The sequence below is a fragment of the Trachypithecus francoisi genome, unplaced genomic scaffold (assembly GCF_009764315.1).
Source record: "Trachypithecus francoisi isolate TF-2019V2 unplaced genomic scaffold, Tfra_2.0 Lachesis_group4, whole genome shotgun sequence".
Taxonomy (NCBI): domain Eukaryota; kingdom Metazoa; phylum Chordata; class Mammalia; order Primates; family Cercopithecidae; genus Trachypithecus; species Trachypithecus francoisi.
Genome location: NW_022681469.1, coordinates 77,416,263 through 77,431,816, shown reverse-complemented (window position 1 = coordinate 77,431,816; position 15,554 = coordinate 77,416,263). Strand labels below are relative to the sequence as shown.

Here is a 15,554-nt window from a genome sequence, read left to right as displayed (position 1 = left end):
ACTCGGGAGACTGAGGCAGGAGAATGGCGTGAAACCAGGAGGCAGAGCTTGCAGTGAGCCGAGATTGCGCCACTGCACTCCAGCCTGGGCTACAGAGCGAGACTCTGTCTCAAAAAAAAAAAAGAAGAAGAATCTGACCCCTTAAACTCTACAACCTAGATGGAATGAACCCTACTTAATCATCTAGAGTACCCCAACCGCCGTCCGCCTGCAGGACCCTCCCCACTGGGTTCGCTGTTCCAGAATAAAGCTGTCTCCATCAGACAGTCAGCCTGATATTTCCTCTTCCTCCTGGAAGTTGCAAGTACTCTCCCCTACTTCCCTTAAACTCATTCACATTTCTGAAGAACAATAACCCTTACGAGCATAATATATCTTTTCATTCTATTAGGTCTATCCATCCTTGCCCTACTTGTTGCAACAGGGCTTTATGCAGTCACCCCCACTACTTGGACTGCGCCCCAAAAACTTGTCATCCCTGCCATATTCTGTCTAGTCATACTCCTATTCACCATTCTCAACTACTCATAAATGACCTGCTCTTGTTTACATTGCCGGTTTACATTGTTTCTCCAAGTCATCACAGCTGATCTCTCCTGGCTATCCCCTAACTTCCACTCTTGACTCCCTCTTGGAGTGGATAGATGATCTTTGCTGACAGGGCACCCTCCAATACTTCCACCCTGATGAAGTTCTATTCTTTACTTTTATACTCACTCTTAATCTCATTCCCATTCTTATGCCACTCTCTACCTCTCCCTAGTTACCTCCAGCATACTATCAATCTCACCCACTCTCTCCTCACTGCCTCCAATCCTTCTCTAGCAAAGAATTGTTAGCTATGCGTTTCCCTTTCTTCCTGCTCTTACACAGCCATCTCCGCTCTACAGGCCAACTGGGCTACCTCTCCCATCTCCCTGCACCTCAGAACCTCCTTTAATAGCCCTCATCTTTACCCGCCTGAGGAATATCTGTTACTTTCTAGACAAATTTGATGAGAATTCCCCAGACATTTCACACCAACAAGCTGCCACACTTCTCTGCATCTACTTATGGTACCTTTCTCCTTATGTCAATTCCACCCCACCCCCCATATTTGGACCCCTAACCACACAAACAGCTATCCCTGTTGCCGCTCCTTTATGCATCCCCCGACAACAGCCTACTGGAATCTCACACAAGGCAAACCTTTAGGCAACCTTCCACTGTCCAAATGTTCCTTTACTCTTTATCTCCAGAACCCAGCCACACACATGACCAAACAGATAGGAGTATTCCAACTTCGCGTTACTGATAAGCCTCCTATCATTTCTGACAAACTAAAAAACACTGGCAGTCACTATGGTTTAGGAAGACACCTACCCTCATCTCACTCCATCCTTGGCTACCCTCCTCCTGCTGATCTGAATCTCCTCCTAGCCCCTCCTCTTGCTTGCTTACACCCAGCCCCATGAATAGCAGTGCAAGGTTACTTGTAGACACTACGCGCTTTCTCATATACCACGAAAGACGAACCCCTCCCACTATGCACTTGCACCATCAATGCCCATCACAACCTCTAATGGCTGCTGCCCTTGCTGGATCTCTAGGATTTTGGGTGCAGGATTCCTCTTTCAGTACACCCTCTCACCTTTTCACTTGACATTTCCAGTTCTGCCTGATACAAGGTCTCTTCTTTTTATGTGTCTCTTCCACCTACATGTGCCTACCTGCCAACTGGATGGGCACATGTACTCTAGTCTTCCTTACCCCCCAAATCCAGTTTGCAGATGGGAATGAACAACTGCTTGTCCCCCTCATGACACCAACATGACAAAAAAAGAGTCATCCCACCAATCCCTTTACTTGTGGGTCTAGGACTTTCTGCCTCCACTCTTGCACTTGGAACTGGAATAGCAGGCGTCTCAACCTCTGTCACAACATTTCGCAGCCTAACGACTTCTCTGCTAGCATTACAGACATATCACAAACTTTATCTGTTCTCCAAATCCAGGTTGACTCTTTAGTTGCAGTTGTCCTCCAGAACCGCTGGGACCTCAATTTACTCACTGCTGAAAAAGGAGGACTCTGTATATATATATATATATTTTTTTTTTTTTTTTTTTTTTTTTTTGAGACGGAGTCTCGCGCTGTCACCCAGGCTGGAGTGCTGTGGCCGGATCTCAGCTCACTGCAAGCTCCGCCTCCCGGTTCACGCCATTCTCCTGCCTCAGCCTCCCGAGTAGCTGGGACTACAGGCGCCGCCACCTCGCCCGGCTAGTTTTTTGTAGTTTTTAGTAGAGACGGGGTTTCACCGTGTTAGTCAGGATGGTCTCGATCTCCTGACCTCGTGATCCGCCCGTCTCGGCCTCCCAACGTGCTAGGATTACAGGCTTGAGCCACCGCGCCCGGCCGACTCTGTATATTTTTAAATGAAGAGTGTTGTTTTTACCTAAATCAATCTGGCCTGTTATATGACAACATAAAAAAACTCAAGGATAGAGCCCAAAAACTCGCCAACCAAGCAAAAAATAATGTTGAACCCCCTTGGACACTCTCTAATTGGATGTCCTGGGTACTCCTAATTCTTAGTCCTTTAATCCCTATTTTTCTCCCTCTTTTATTCAGACCTTGTGTCTTTCACTTAGTTTCTCAATTCATATAAAACCATATCCAGGCCATCACCAATAATTCTATATGACAAATGCTCCTTCTAAAAACCTCACAATATCACCCGTTACCCCGAAATCTTTCTTCAGTTGAATCTCTCCCATTGTAGGTTACCACGCTGCCCCTAATCCCACTCGAAGCAGCCCTGAGAAACATTGCCCATTATCTCTCCATACCATCCCCCAAATTTTTTGCTGCTCTAACACTTCACCACTATTTTGTTTTGCTTTCCTTTTTCTGGGTTTTTTTTTTTTTTTTTTTTTAACAAGCGTCTCGCTGTGTTGCCCGGGCTGGAGTGCAGTGGTGCGATTTCAGTTCACTCCAAGTTCCGCCTCCTAGGTTCACACCATTCTCCTGCTTCAGCTTCCCGAGTAGCTGGGACTACAGGTGCCCACCACCACGCCTGGCTAATTTTTTTGTATTTTTAGTAGAGATGGGGTTTCACCGTGTCAGCCAGGATGGTCTTGATCTCCTGACCTTGTGATCCGCCCACCTCAGCCTCCCAAAGCGCTGGGATTACAGGCATGAGACACCGCGCCCAACCTGCTTTTCTTATTAATATAAGAAGACAGGAATGTCAGGCCTCTGAGCCCAAGCTAAACCATCATATCCCCTGTGACATGCACCTATAGATCCAGATGGCCTGAAGCAACTGAAAATTCACAAAAGTGAAAATAGACTTAACTGATGACATTCCACCATTGTGATTTGTTTCTGCCCCACCATAACTGATGTACTTTGTAATCTCTCCCACCCTTAAGAAAGTTCTTTGTAATCTCCCCCACCCTTAAGAAGGTTCTTTGTAATTCTCCCCACCCTTGAGAATGTACTTCGGGAGATCCACCCTCTCTGCCAGCGAAACATTGCTCCTAACTCCAACGCCTATCCCAAAACCTGTAAGAACTAATGATAATCCCACTACCCTTTGCTGACTCTTTTCAGACTCAGCCTGCCTGCACCCAGGTGAAATAAACAGCCTTGTTGCTCACACAAAGCCTGTTTGGTGGTCTCTTCACACGGACACATGTGACAATTAGGAAAATGAGAATTAAAACACAATGAGGTATCACTATACACCTTAACTAAAACAGCCAACAGCCAAAACACTGAAACCACCAAAACGCTGGCAAGGATATGCTATAGAAACCCTCATTCACTGCTGGTGGAAATGTAAAATGGTACAGCCACTTTGGAAGACACTTTACAATTTCTTACAAAACTAAACATACTCTTACCATATGATCCAGCAATTGCATTCCTTGGTATTTATCCAAAGAAGTTGAATAATTATGTATACTCAAAAACCTGCACTCATTCATAATTGACAAAACTTGGAAGCAACCAGGATATCCTTCAGTAGGTAGATGGACAAACTGTAGTAGATCCAGACAATGAAATATTAATCAGAGCTAAAAAGAAATGATCAAGCCATGAAAAGACTTGTAGGAAACTTAAATGCATATTACCAAATAAAAGGAGCCAAGAAGCCTATTTGAAAAGGCTACATTCTGTATGAGTCCAACGTATAACATGCCAGAAAAGGCAAAATTAGGGCAAGAGTACACAAATCAGTGGAGAAACCACCTTTGCAAAAATTATAAGTAAGAAAATTATGACAGTGAAAGAGATATGACCTAACCAACTCCATCTTGCCTTTAACCCCCAAACTGCCCTTGTTCGTTCCTGGGTGTAGTAGGTGTAGCTAACTTTGGGAGGAATTTACACTTTTAACTTTGAAACAAAGACAATAACAGTCCCTCCCCAAAACAAACATCCTCCTTGCTTGGAGACTAGACCACCTTTGTAAAAGTAACAAATTTGCCACAAAATTAGAAATAATGGCTCAGGGCCAGAAGCAGTGGTTCATGCCTGTAATCCCAGCACTTTGGGAGGCCATCATGGGCAGATCGCTTGAGGTCAGGAGTTCAAGACTGCCCAACATGGCAAAACCCTGTCTCTACTAAACCACGATGCCTACAAAAATTTGCTGGGCATGGTGGCACACATCTGTAGTCCCAGCTACTCAGGAGGCTGAGGCACGAGGATTGCTTGAACCTGGGAGACAGGGGTTGCAGTGACCCGATACTGTGCCATTGCATCGCAGCCTGGGCGACACAGCAAGTCTTCATCGCAAAATAAACAAACAAACAAACAAACAAATAAAATAATGGCTCAGAAGTCATGCAGAGGCCATAAACTTCCTAACCTCCTCAATTGCTCCAATGGATAACATTACTACTGTAAAACGTAAGACTGGTGTTTGACATATTTTTCAGACCCTTCATTCTAATGGATCCACTGGCCAGACCCATAAACTGGGACATCTGGTCTTGTGATCTCCCACCCAGGAACTGACTCCATGCAAGAGGGCTGATTCAACTCCCTATGATTTCATCCCTAACTTAACCAATCAGCATTCCCCATTCCCTAGTCCATGCCTGCAAAACTATCTTTTAAAAATCCTAGCTTCCACATTTTCAGCCAGACTGATGTAACAGTAAAATTCCAGTCTCCCATTTAATTGGCTCTATGTGTATTAAACAGTTTCTCTATAAAAAATTCCCTTGTCTTGATAAATTGGCTTCCTCTGGCAGAAGGCAAGGAGAACCCATTGGGGGTTACAGTTGTGGGTTATGAGAGATTGCTGAGGGGGATGAACCAGCAGGGCAGAGAGAATTTTTAGGGCAGTGAAAATATACTGTATACTACCATAAAGATGGATACATGTCATTACACATTTGTCTAAAGTCATAGAAAGTAAGAAAACAAGAGTAAACCCTACATGTAAACGATGAACTCTGGGTGATCTTAATGTGTCAATGTAGTGTTGGGGCTCAGAAAATGATACCCCAAAGTAAGGTTCTTTGGTATCCTGACTGGGGAACAGCAGGGAACCAGCGGATGCAAGCTGGTTTTCTCTGAGGACCCCTAATCTGCCTAAAGATGGATGTGGAAAGACCGTACCACAGGAAAGAGAGACTAAAGGTTAACAACCTCACCCACAGAAGCTTTACCCATTCTTTGGAGGGCTGCTCCCCAAGATATTTTAATCTACAAAACAAGACAACCTTTGTTCACTAGATTTCTTCCTCTCATCCTCCCAAAGCTGTCTGTCCGCACCTCCACTCCCTAGAAGTCCCAAGCCCCTATTTCTTTCTGCAGCTACAGATACTATAAAAATTCCAATCATCTGGCCTGAGTCTTTTATTTTGTGAGACTCTTGTATACGTATATGCACATAATAAATCTGTATGTCTTTCTCCTATTAATCTGTCTGCTTTCAGTTTATCACAGATTCAACTACAGAAACTTCAGAGGGTGCAGTAAAAGTTTCCATCACCCCTACAGTTTGTTCATCTATTGTAACAAATGTACTACTCCAGTGGAGGATGCTAATAATGGGAGAGGCTATGCATATGTTGGGGCAGAAGGTGTATGGAAAATCTCTGTGCTTTCCTCTTAATTTTGCCATGAACCTAAAACTAATCTTAAAATATTAAGTCAAACAAACAACGGACAGCCAGGCTCAGTGGTGCATGCCTGTAGTCCCAGCTACTGAATATTTTAGCCCCACTACTCAGACTACTGCTCAGAAAAAAAAGATTCCTAGGCTGGGTGTGGTGGCTCATGCCTGTAATCCCACCACTTTGGGAGGCCACAGTGGGCAGATCACGAGGTCAGGATATCGAGACCATCCTGGCTAACACGTTGAAATCCCGTCTCTACTAAAAATACAAAAAATTAGCCAGGTGTGGTGGCAGGCGCCTGTAGTCCCAGTTACTCCGGAGGCTGAGGCAGGAGAATGGCGTGAACCCAGGAGGCAGAGCTTACAGTTAGTGGAGATCGCGCCACTGCACTCCAGCCTAGGGGACAGAGCGAGACTCCTTCTCAAAAAAAAAAAAAAAAGAAAAAAGGATTCCTTTCAAAATATTACTGCTCACTGACAATGCACCTGGTCACCCAAGAGCTCTGATGGAGCTATACAAGGAGATTAATAATGTTTCCATGCCTACTAACACAACATCCATTATGTAGCCCCATGGATCAAGAAGTAATTTTGACTTTCAAGTCTCATTTTAAAAATATATTCTGGCTTTTCTTTCGGTGGAGCGCAGCAGCAAGATGGCTGTGCAAATTTCCAAGAAGAGGAAGTTTGTCGCTGATGGCATCTTCAAAGCTGAACTGAATGAGTTTCTTACTCGGGAGCTGGCTGAAGAATGCTACTCTGGAGTGAGGTGTGAGTTACACCAACCAGGACAGAAATCATTATCTTAGCCACCAGAACACAAAATGTTCTTGGTGAGAAGGGTCCGCGGATTCCGGAATTGACTGCTGTCGTTCAGAAAAGGTTTGGCTTTCCAGAGAGCAGTGTAGAGCTTTATGCTGAAAAGGTGGCCACTAGAGGTCTGTGTGCCATTGCCCAGTCTCTGCGTTACAAACTCCTAGGAGGGCCTGCTGTGCGGAGGGCTTGCTATGGTGTGCTGCGGTTCATCATGGCGAGCGGGGCCAAAGGCTGCGAGGTCGTGGTGTCTGGGAAACTCCGAGGACAGAGGGCTTTAAATCCATGAAGTTTGTGCATGGCCTGATGATCCACAGGAGAGACCCTGTTAACTACTACATTGATGCTGCTGTGCGCCATGTGTTGCTCAGACAGGGTGTGCTGGGCATTAAGGTGAAGATCATGCTGCCCTGGGACCCAACTGGTAAGACTGGCCCTAAGAAGCCCCTGCCTGACAAAGGAAGCATCCTGGAACCCAAAGATGAGACACTTCCCACCACTCCCATCTCAGAACAGAAGGGTGGGAAGCCAGAGCCACCTGCCATGCCCCAGTCAGTCCCCACAGCATAACAGGGTCTCCTTGGCAGCTGTATTCTGGAATCTGGATGTTGCTCTGTAAAGACCTTTAATAAAATCTTGTACAAAATCAAAAAATAAATAAATAAAAAATAAATAAAATAAAAATACAATTTGAGGCCGGGCGCAGTGGCTCACGCCTGTAATCCCAGCACTTTGGGAGGCCGAGACGGGTGGATCACAAGGTCAGGAGATTAAGACCATCATGGCTAACGCAGTGAAACCCCATCTCCACTAAAAATACAAAAAAAAAATTAGCCGGGCATGATGGTGGCCTCCTGTAGTTCCAGCTACTCAGAGGCTGAGGCAGGAGAATGGCATTAACCTGGGAGGGGGAGCTTGCAGTGAGCCGAGATCCCGCCACTGTCCAGCCTGGGTGACAGAGCGAGACTCCGTCTCAAAAAAAAAAAAAAAAAAAAAAAAAAAAATTCACATGTTGGGTTTCATATATTCATCTATAACTGGTAAATAAATGCCCTCAATATCCCCTAAACTTACTAAGAAAAATGACTTTTACCAAACCAATTATTTAAACACTATTCAGTGATTACCCATGAAGCTTTCAAAAATGGATTAACATTGTATATAGTAGAAAAAATATGTACTCCCTTTTAAAATTAGTTAAAACATATATAAAATATTTAAAGTGGCAACAAATTTGTATCAGACAATTCAAATATGAAATGCACTAGTTAGAACGTAAAAAGACAAATATTACTTCAGATAAAATTTAAATGTAAAGTTTTCATTTGGTTACGCCTTCTCAGACATAAGTATCTTCTGCCATCATGTGGAAATTTCTGAAATTACATGTATATACACACAAAATTAATTTTATCAAGCTCCTAGAACTGACAAAGGAATTCAGCCAAGTTTCCAGATACTAGATTAATGTACACAAATCAGTAGCTCTTCAATACACCAATAGCAACCAAGCAGAGAATCAAATCAAGAACTCAACTCCTTTTACAACAGCTGCAAAAAAAATAAAATACTTAGGAATATACCTAACCAAGGAGTTGAAAGACCTCTACAAGGAAAACTACAAAACACTGCTGAAAGAAATCATAGATCACACAAACAAATGGAAACACATCCCATGCACATGGATGGGTAACATCAATATTTTGAAAATCACCATACTGCCAAAAGCAATCTACAAATTCAGTGCAATCCCCATCAAAATATCAGCATCATTCTTCATAGAATTACAAAAAACAATTCTAAAATCTACATGAAACCAAAGAAGAGCCCACAAAGCCAAAGTAAACTAAGCAAAAAGAACAAATCTGGAGGCATCACACTACCTGATTTCAAACTATAAGACAATAGTCACCAAAACAGCATGACACTGGTATAAAAATAGGCACACAGACCAATGGAACAGAATAGGGAACCCAGCAATAAACCTAAATACTTAGAGCCAACTGATCTTTGACAAAGCAAACAAAAAAGTAAAGTGGGGAAAGGACAACCTTTTCAACAAACGGTGTTAGAATAATTGGGTAGCCACATGTAAGAGAATGAAACTGGATCCTCATCTCTCGCATAATATAAAAATCAACTCAAGATGGATCAAGGACTTAAACCTAAGACCTGAAACTACAAAAACTCTAGAAGACAACACTGGAAAAACCTTTCTAGACATTGGCTTCGGCAAGGATTTCATGACCAAGAACCCAAAAGCAAATGCAATAAGAACAAAGATAAATAGCTGGGACTGAATTAAACTAAAGAGAAAAGGACAGTCAGCAGAGTAAACAGACAACACACAGAGTGGGAGAAAATCTTCACAATCTGTACATCTGACAAAGGACTAATAACCAGAATCAACAATGAACTCAAACAAATCAGTAAGAAAAAACAAACGATCCCATCAAAAAGTGGGCAAAGAACCTAAGTAGACAATTCTCTAAAGAAGAAATACAAAAGTCCAATGAACGTATGAAAAAATGCTCAACATCACTAATGATCAGGGAAATGCAAATCAAAACCACAACATGATACTGTCTTGCTCCTGCAGGAATGGCCATAATAAAAAAATAAAAAAATAAATAATAGATGTTGGCGTGGATGCAGTGCTCAGGGGACACTTCTACACTGCTGGTGGGAATGTAAACCAGTACGGCCACTACGAAAAACAGTGTGGAGATTCCTTAAAGAACTAAAAGTAGAACTACCATTTGATCCAGGTACTAATGGGTACCTACCCAGAGGAAAAGATAAATCTTTTTCATTATTTGAAGAAGATACTTGCACACGCATGTTTATAGCAGCACAATTCACAATTGCAAAATCATGGAACCAACCCAAATGGCCATCAATCAATGAGTGGATAAAGAAACTGGTGTACACACACACACACACACACACACACACACACACAGTGGAACACTTCTCAGCCCTAAAAAGGAATGAATTAACAGCATTTGCAGTGACCTGGATGAGACTGGAGACTATCATACCAAGTGATGTAACTCACAAATGGAAAACCAAATATTGTATGTTCTCACTGATATGTAGGAGCTAAGCTGTGAGGATGCAAAGGCCTAAGAATGATACAATGGACTTTGGGGGACTTGCAGCAAAGAGTGGGATGAGGGTGAGGAATAAAAGACTACAAATATGGTGCAGTGTATACTGCTCGGGTGATGGGTGGACCAAAATGTGACAAATCACCACTAAAGAACTTACTCATGTAACCAAATACCACCTGTATATCAATAACTTATGGAAAAAGAAAAAAAAAGTATCAGACTAGGATATTAGTTTACCCTAATAGTCTCTAATATTTGAAAAGATTAATCCAGTTTTTAAACAAAGTAAATATTCTTAGAAGAATTTAAGAAGGGGCCGGGAGCGGTGGCCGATGCCTGTAATCCCAGCACTTTGGAAGGCCGAGGTGGGTGGATCACTTGAGGTCAGGAGTTCAAGACCAGCCTGGTCAACATGGTGAAACCCCTTTCTACTAAAAATACAAAAATTAGCCAGATGTGGTGGCGTGCGCCTGTAATCCCAGCTACTCAGGAGACTGAGGTGGGAGAATCGCTTGAACCCAGGAGGGAAAGTTTGCAGCAGTGAGTTAAGATCATGCCACTGCACTCCAGCCTGGGTGACAGTGAGGCTCTGCCAAAAAAAAAAAAAAAGAATTTAAGAAGAAAATAATTCTGAAAAGTTGCTCCTTCTTCCTAAGAGAAGATAGAGGTGTTCATTTGTACCTTAAGGAAATTGCATGCAGACACTCCATTTCATTTTCTTTATAAGACTCAGCAGTTACGACTCTTCTAGGTCTTTTCCACTTCAAGATCTTAAATTCCTTAAATACTCTCTCCTTTTCTCTCCCCTACTTTAGGCACTTAAAACACTACATTAAATGGGAAAAGAAACAGGAGTATTAAGCTACTTTAACTTGTCCTGAATAATTAGAAACTAGAGATGCTTGATACTAGTTTTATAAAGACAAAAAGCTTATTAATAGCCAAATAGCAAAAAAAAAAAAACAGTAAAAACTGAACCAGCTATGCATACGATCATATATGCCTAATGGGTTGACAGTATTATCTACATAGAGACATGAATTAAAGTGCTTGGAATAAGCCTAATGCCCTAAATTCTCATATATTTATGAAACACAATTTCAGAATTTAACACTTTGTTTAAATTATTAATCTTTATAAACGCTACAATTCGGGCCAGGCGCAGTGGCTCACGCCTGTAATCCTAGCACTTGAGGAGGTCGAGATAGGTGGATCACGAGGTCAGGAGCTTGAGACCAGCCTGGCCAATATAGTGAAACAGTATCTCTACTAAAAACACAAAAAATTAGCCAGGCGTGGTGATATGCGCCTGTAATCCCAGCTACTCGGGAGGCTGAGGCAGGAGAATCACTTGAACTCGGGAGGCAGAGGTTGGAGTGAGCCGAGATAGCGCCACTGCACTCCAGCCCAGGCAATAGTGCAAGATTCTCTCTCAAAAAAAAAAAAAAAGACTACAGTTCACACATTTGATTGCTCAACTTTTTTTTTGAGATGGAGTCTCGCTCTGTCACCCAGGCTGGAGTACAGTGGCGTGATCTCGGCTCACTGCAAGCTCCGCCTCCCGGGTTTACGCCATTCTCCTGCCTCAGTCTCCCGAGTAACTAAGACTACAGGCGCCCGCCACATCGCCCGGCTAGTTTTTTTTGTAAGTTTTTAGTAGAGACGGGGTTTCACGGTGTTAGCCAGGATGGTCTCGATCTCCTGACCTCGTGATCCGCCCATCTCGGCCTCCCAAAGTGTTGGGATTACAGGCTTGAGCCACCGCGCCCCGCCTTTGCTTAAGTTTTTATCCAGCTGTGGTAATTAGTATATTTGGTCTTTGTCAAAAAATAATCACTCATTTTTCTTTTGGGGGGAAAAAGACTTACTGAACACCTGTTATAACATACTACTCTCCCAGTAATTTTACAAAGATAAGTAGAACATTGTTTGTGTCCTCAATGAACTTACCATCAACTAGTGGCAAAAAGATGTACATAAGTAACTATAATATAATGTAGATAACATTAAGTACCAAAATAGACTAATTCCAGCACTTTGGGAGGCCGAGGCAGGCAGATCACGAGTGCGGGAAATCAAGACCGTCCTGGCTAACACGGTGAAACCATGTCTCTATTAAAAATACAAAAAGTTAGCCAGGCATGGTGGCAGGCACCTGTAGTCTCAGCTAATCGGGAGGCTGAGGCAGCAGAATGGCGTGAACCCGGGAGGCGGAGCTGGTAGTGAGCTGAGATTGCGCCACTGCCCTCTAGCCTGGGTGACATAGCAAGACTCTGTCTCAAAAAAAAAAAAAAAAAGTACCAAAACAGAAAAATACAATTTGAGGGAAATTAAAAGACATAGAGATTTCTTTCCATTTGAAGAATTAATCAGTTAAGAATTGACAGCACCATATGAAGGTTGTTTTGAAAGACACTTTAGGGTTTGGCCATGCAGAAAAAGACAGTAAAACATTTCAGCCAAATGAACAGTCAGAGTCAAAACAACCTGAGGCCACTTTCAGAGAGCAATGCTCAGTTAAATGACTAGAACATAGAACTCATGACAAAGAACATTGAGATAAAGGTAGAAAAAATGCATTCAGGCCAGATTTTGCAGTTTTGAATGTCACATTAAAGAGAGGTCAATGGGAAAACACTGATCAGTTTTGACAAGGGTAATAAAATGATCAAAGTTGTACTTTATAAGGTGACAGTTAAAAGAGACTAAAGGCAAGATTATTTATGAAATAACTACAAACATCCAGAGGTACTGACCACTGAAATGGAGATAACAGGTCAGAGTTCTGATACTGTAAAGGAAAACAGAATCAACAGGATTTGGCAACTAACAGCATACAGAAGAAAGAAGAAAGACTTAAGAATAATAAAATTACAAAATTTGTTTTCAGAGCACTCTTATCTGGAATTCTTGTCTCCTTCCTGTCAACCTACTTCCTACCCCACATTGACAGCAGCAGGAGGCAGACAAATGCCTAGGCAGATAGGGGCAGGTCCACAGTGAAACCTTAATTTCAAACCAAAGACAGTTTAAAGCCTAAAAGTCAAGCTATGAGTCTCAGATAAATCTACAGGCCAGACTGAGAACCTCTCTTCCTGTCTGGTGCCCTTTCCTCTGATTGATCCTTACCCTTCACCTATTTTACATATACCCACCCTACCCTAATTGGCTTTTTTTATACTGTCAGGCCTACCTTAGAGTGGTGCCTTTGTTTTAGCCTTTTTTGCATACTCACAAACCAATCAGCATACACTCCCCCATTCTGAGCCCATAAAAGCCCCAGACTCAGCCATATTTTGGAAATGCCCATCTCCAGGTGTCGGGGACTACCCACCTTCAGGTGGAGGACCACTCACTTTGAGTCCCCTCTCTGCTGAGAACTGTTCTGTTGTTCAACAAAACTCTTCTCTGCTCTTCTCACCCTTTAGTTGTCAGTGTAACCTCATTCTTCCTGGACACAGGACAAGAACTCAGGAACCACCGAACACAGGTAGGAAAAAGGCTGTAACACTGTGAACTTCAGCCGGCACTGGGCAGCCACCCCATGCAGTGGGAAGCAGCGGCATGGCCAGGCCAGCCCCGGAGGCACTGGCAGAGCAGGGCAGTGGGACTGAATGAGCTGTAACACAGGCAGGCTGGGGAACACTTGGCCCAGACACAGGCTGAGTGTGGATCCTGTGGCAAGCACAGGATCTGGGCCGGAGTGAAAGCCAGGTGTGGTCCAATGGGCCTAGTGGGTAGGCGCCTCCTGCAGCGAGCCTGGGCATAAGCGAGGACCAGATGCAGGTGTCGCTAGCCACAGAGGTCTCCAGCTGGCAAAGCAGCACGAAAAAAATACTGTGTCAACATTAAAGCTAAAATATCTAACATTTATTGAGCACTTACTATGTGTAAGGCACTGGGCAACTATTATGCATATACTATCTTATTTAATCCTTAACCTTAGAGGTAAGTACTGTTGCTATGCCCATTTTACTGATGAGGAAACCAAGGCTTAGAATGGTTAATCAAATTACCCAAGGTCACAGAGTAAGTGGCTAGATGCTAACCAGTGTCAGATAATTATTAAAAGTGTTAGTCATATTAAATTTAAAATGTAATCTCACATGGGTATACATATTTTTAAAATAAACTCAAAGATAAAATGATCTTCAAAAGCCAACGAGGGCTGGGCAGTGGTGGCTCATGTCCGTAATCCTAGAACTTTGGGAGGCCAAGACAGGTGGATCACCTGAGGTGAGGAGTTTGAAACCAGCCTGGTCAACATGGTGAAACCCTATCTCTACTAAAAATACAAAAAAAAATTAGCTGGGTGTGGTGGCAGGCACCTATAACCCCATCTACTCAGGAGGCTGAGGCAGGAGAATTGCTTAAACCTGGGAGGCAGATGTTGCAGTGAGCTGAGATCGTGCCACTGCACTCCAGCCTGGGAAACAAAGAAAGACTCCATTAAAAAAAAAAAAAAAAAGCCAGTGGGGCTTGGCACAGTGGCTCACACCTGTGATCCTGTACTTCGGGAGGCCAAGGCAGGTGGATCACTTGAGGTCAGGAGTTCGCGACTAGCCTGGCCAACACGGTGAAACCTACTAAAAATACAAAATGAGCTGGGTGTGGTGCCACTTGCCTGTAATCCCAGCTACTCGGGAGGCTGAGGCAGGAGAATTGCTCAGAGCCAGGAGACAGAGGTTGTGGTGAGCCAAGATGGCGCCACTGCACTCCAGCCTGGGCAACAAAACAAAACTCCATCTATTAAAAAAAAAAAAAAAAAAGCAAATGGAATGAGGGTATATGAAGGAATGGCAAGTGACATGGTAGATATAGTGAATAGATAATCATAAATTCAATAGCTAAGAAAAAGATATGCTTTCCCTCTTGTGCTCACACTCCAAATCACTGTCACATTGCCAAAAGACCAGCATTCACAACAATTATTCTTTAAGACACAATGGGTCTCACCCTCTCATATATTGATATGTGGCAGGCTCACAAAGTCCTTAAAGATCCTGACTGTATTAATATCTGTAACCCCTAAAAAAGAGTAGACATTGAATAACTGAGCAAACAACTGAACTCAGTTGGGCTGCTTCTGTCTAGTCCTCTCCGACATAGTGTGAAAACCCTCACACAGTTCAAGGCCTACATTTTGAATAATTTCTCCATGTCCTTGACTTGAACTTCATCCTGAAATCTCTGCTCCTGACCTGTTGTTTCCTTTCTAGTTTTGAACTTAATAATGTCCTGTGCATTATCCTTGACTCTCAACTTGTTAAGGTCATGGACAAATATAGCTGGCCTGATTTATATCACAAGTGTTTCTCCTAGTTCCTAGGAAATTTCCAAGAGTTCCCTAACCCACAGACTCCCTTCTCAGTTATCAGGGAAAGGATTTAATTTCCATGGGCTCTAACAGAACCATGTTAGATCATGAAAGGGTTCTCCTTTGACTGACAATCTAAATCTAGTAGGCTATGCAGAGGATATGAGAGATGTAGACAAGTTCCCAATGTTCTCAG

At 43.0% G+C, this 15,554-nt stretch overlaps 1 protein-coding gene and 1 pseudogene across 2 annotated transcripts in view; one reads left to right on the top strand and one right to left on the bottom strand.

Moving 5' to 3' along the window:
• The window catches only part of SDHAF3 (succinate dehydrogenase complex assembly factor 3), a 77,401-nt gene that overhangs the window by 44,391 nt on the left and 17,456 nt on the right, over positions 1–15,554 (bottom strand). The window lies entirely within an intron of this gene.
• LOC117072683 lies at positions 6,557–7,573 on the top strand (annotated as a pseudogene). The gene has a single exon (XR_004432904.1). The product of XR_004432904.1 is annotated as a 40S ribosomal protein S3-like (transcript).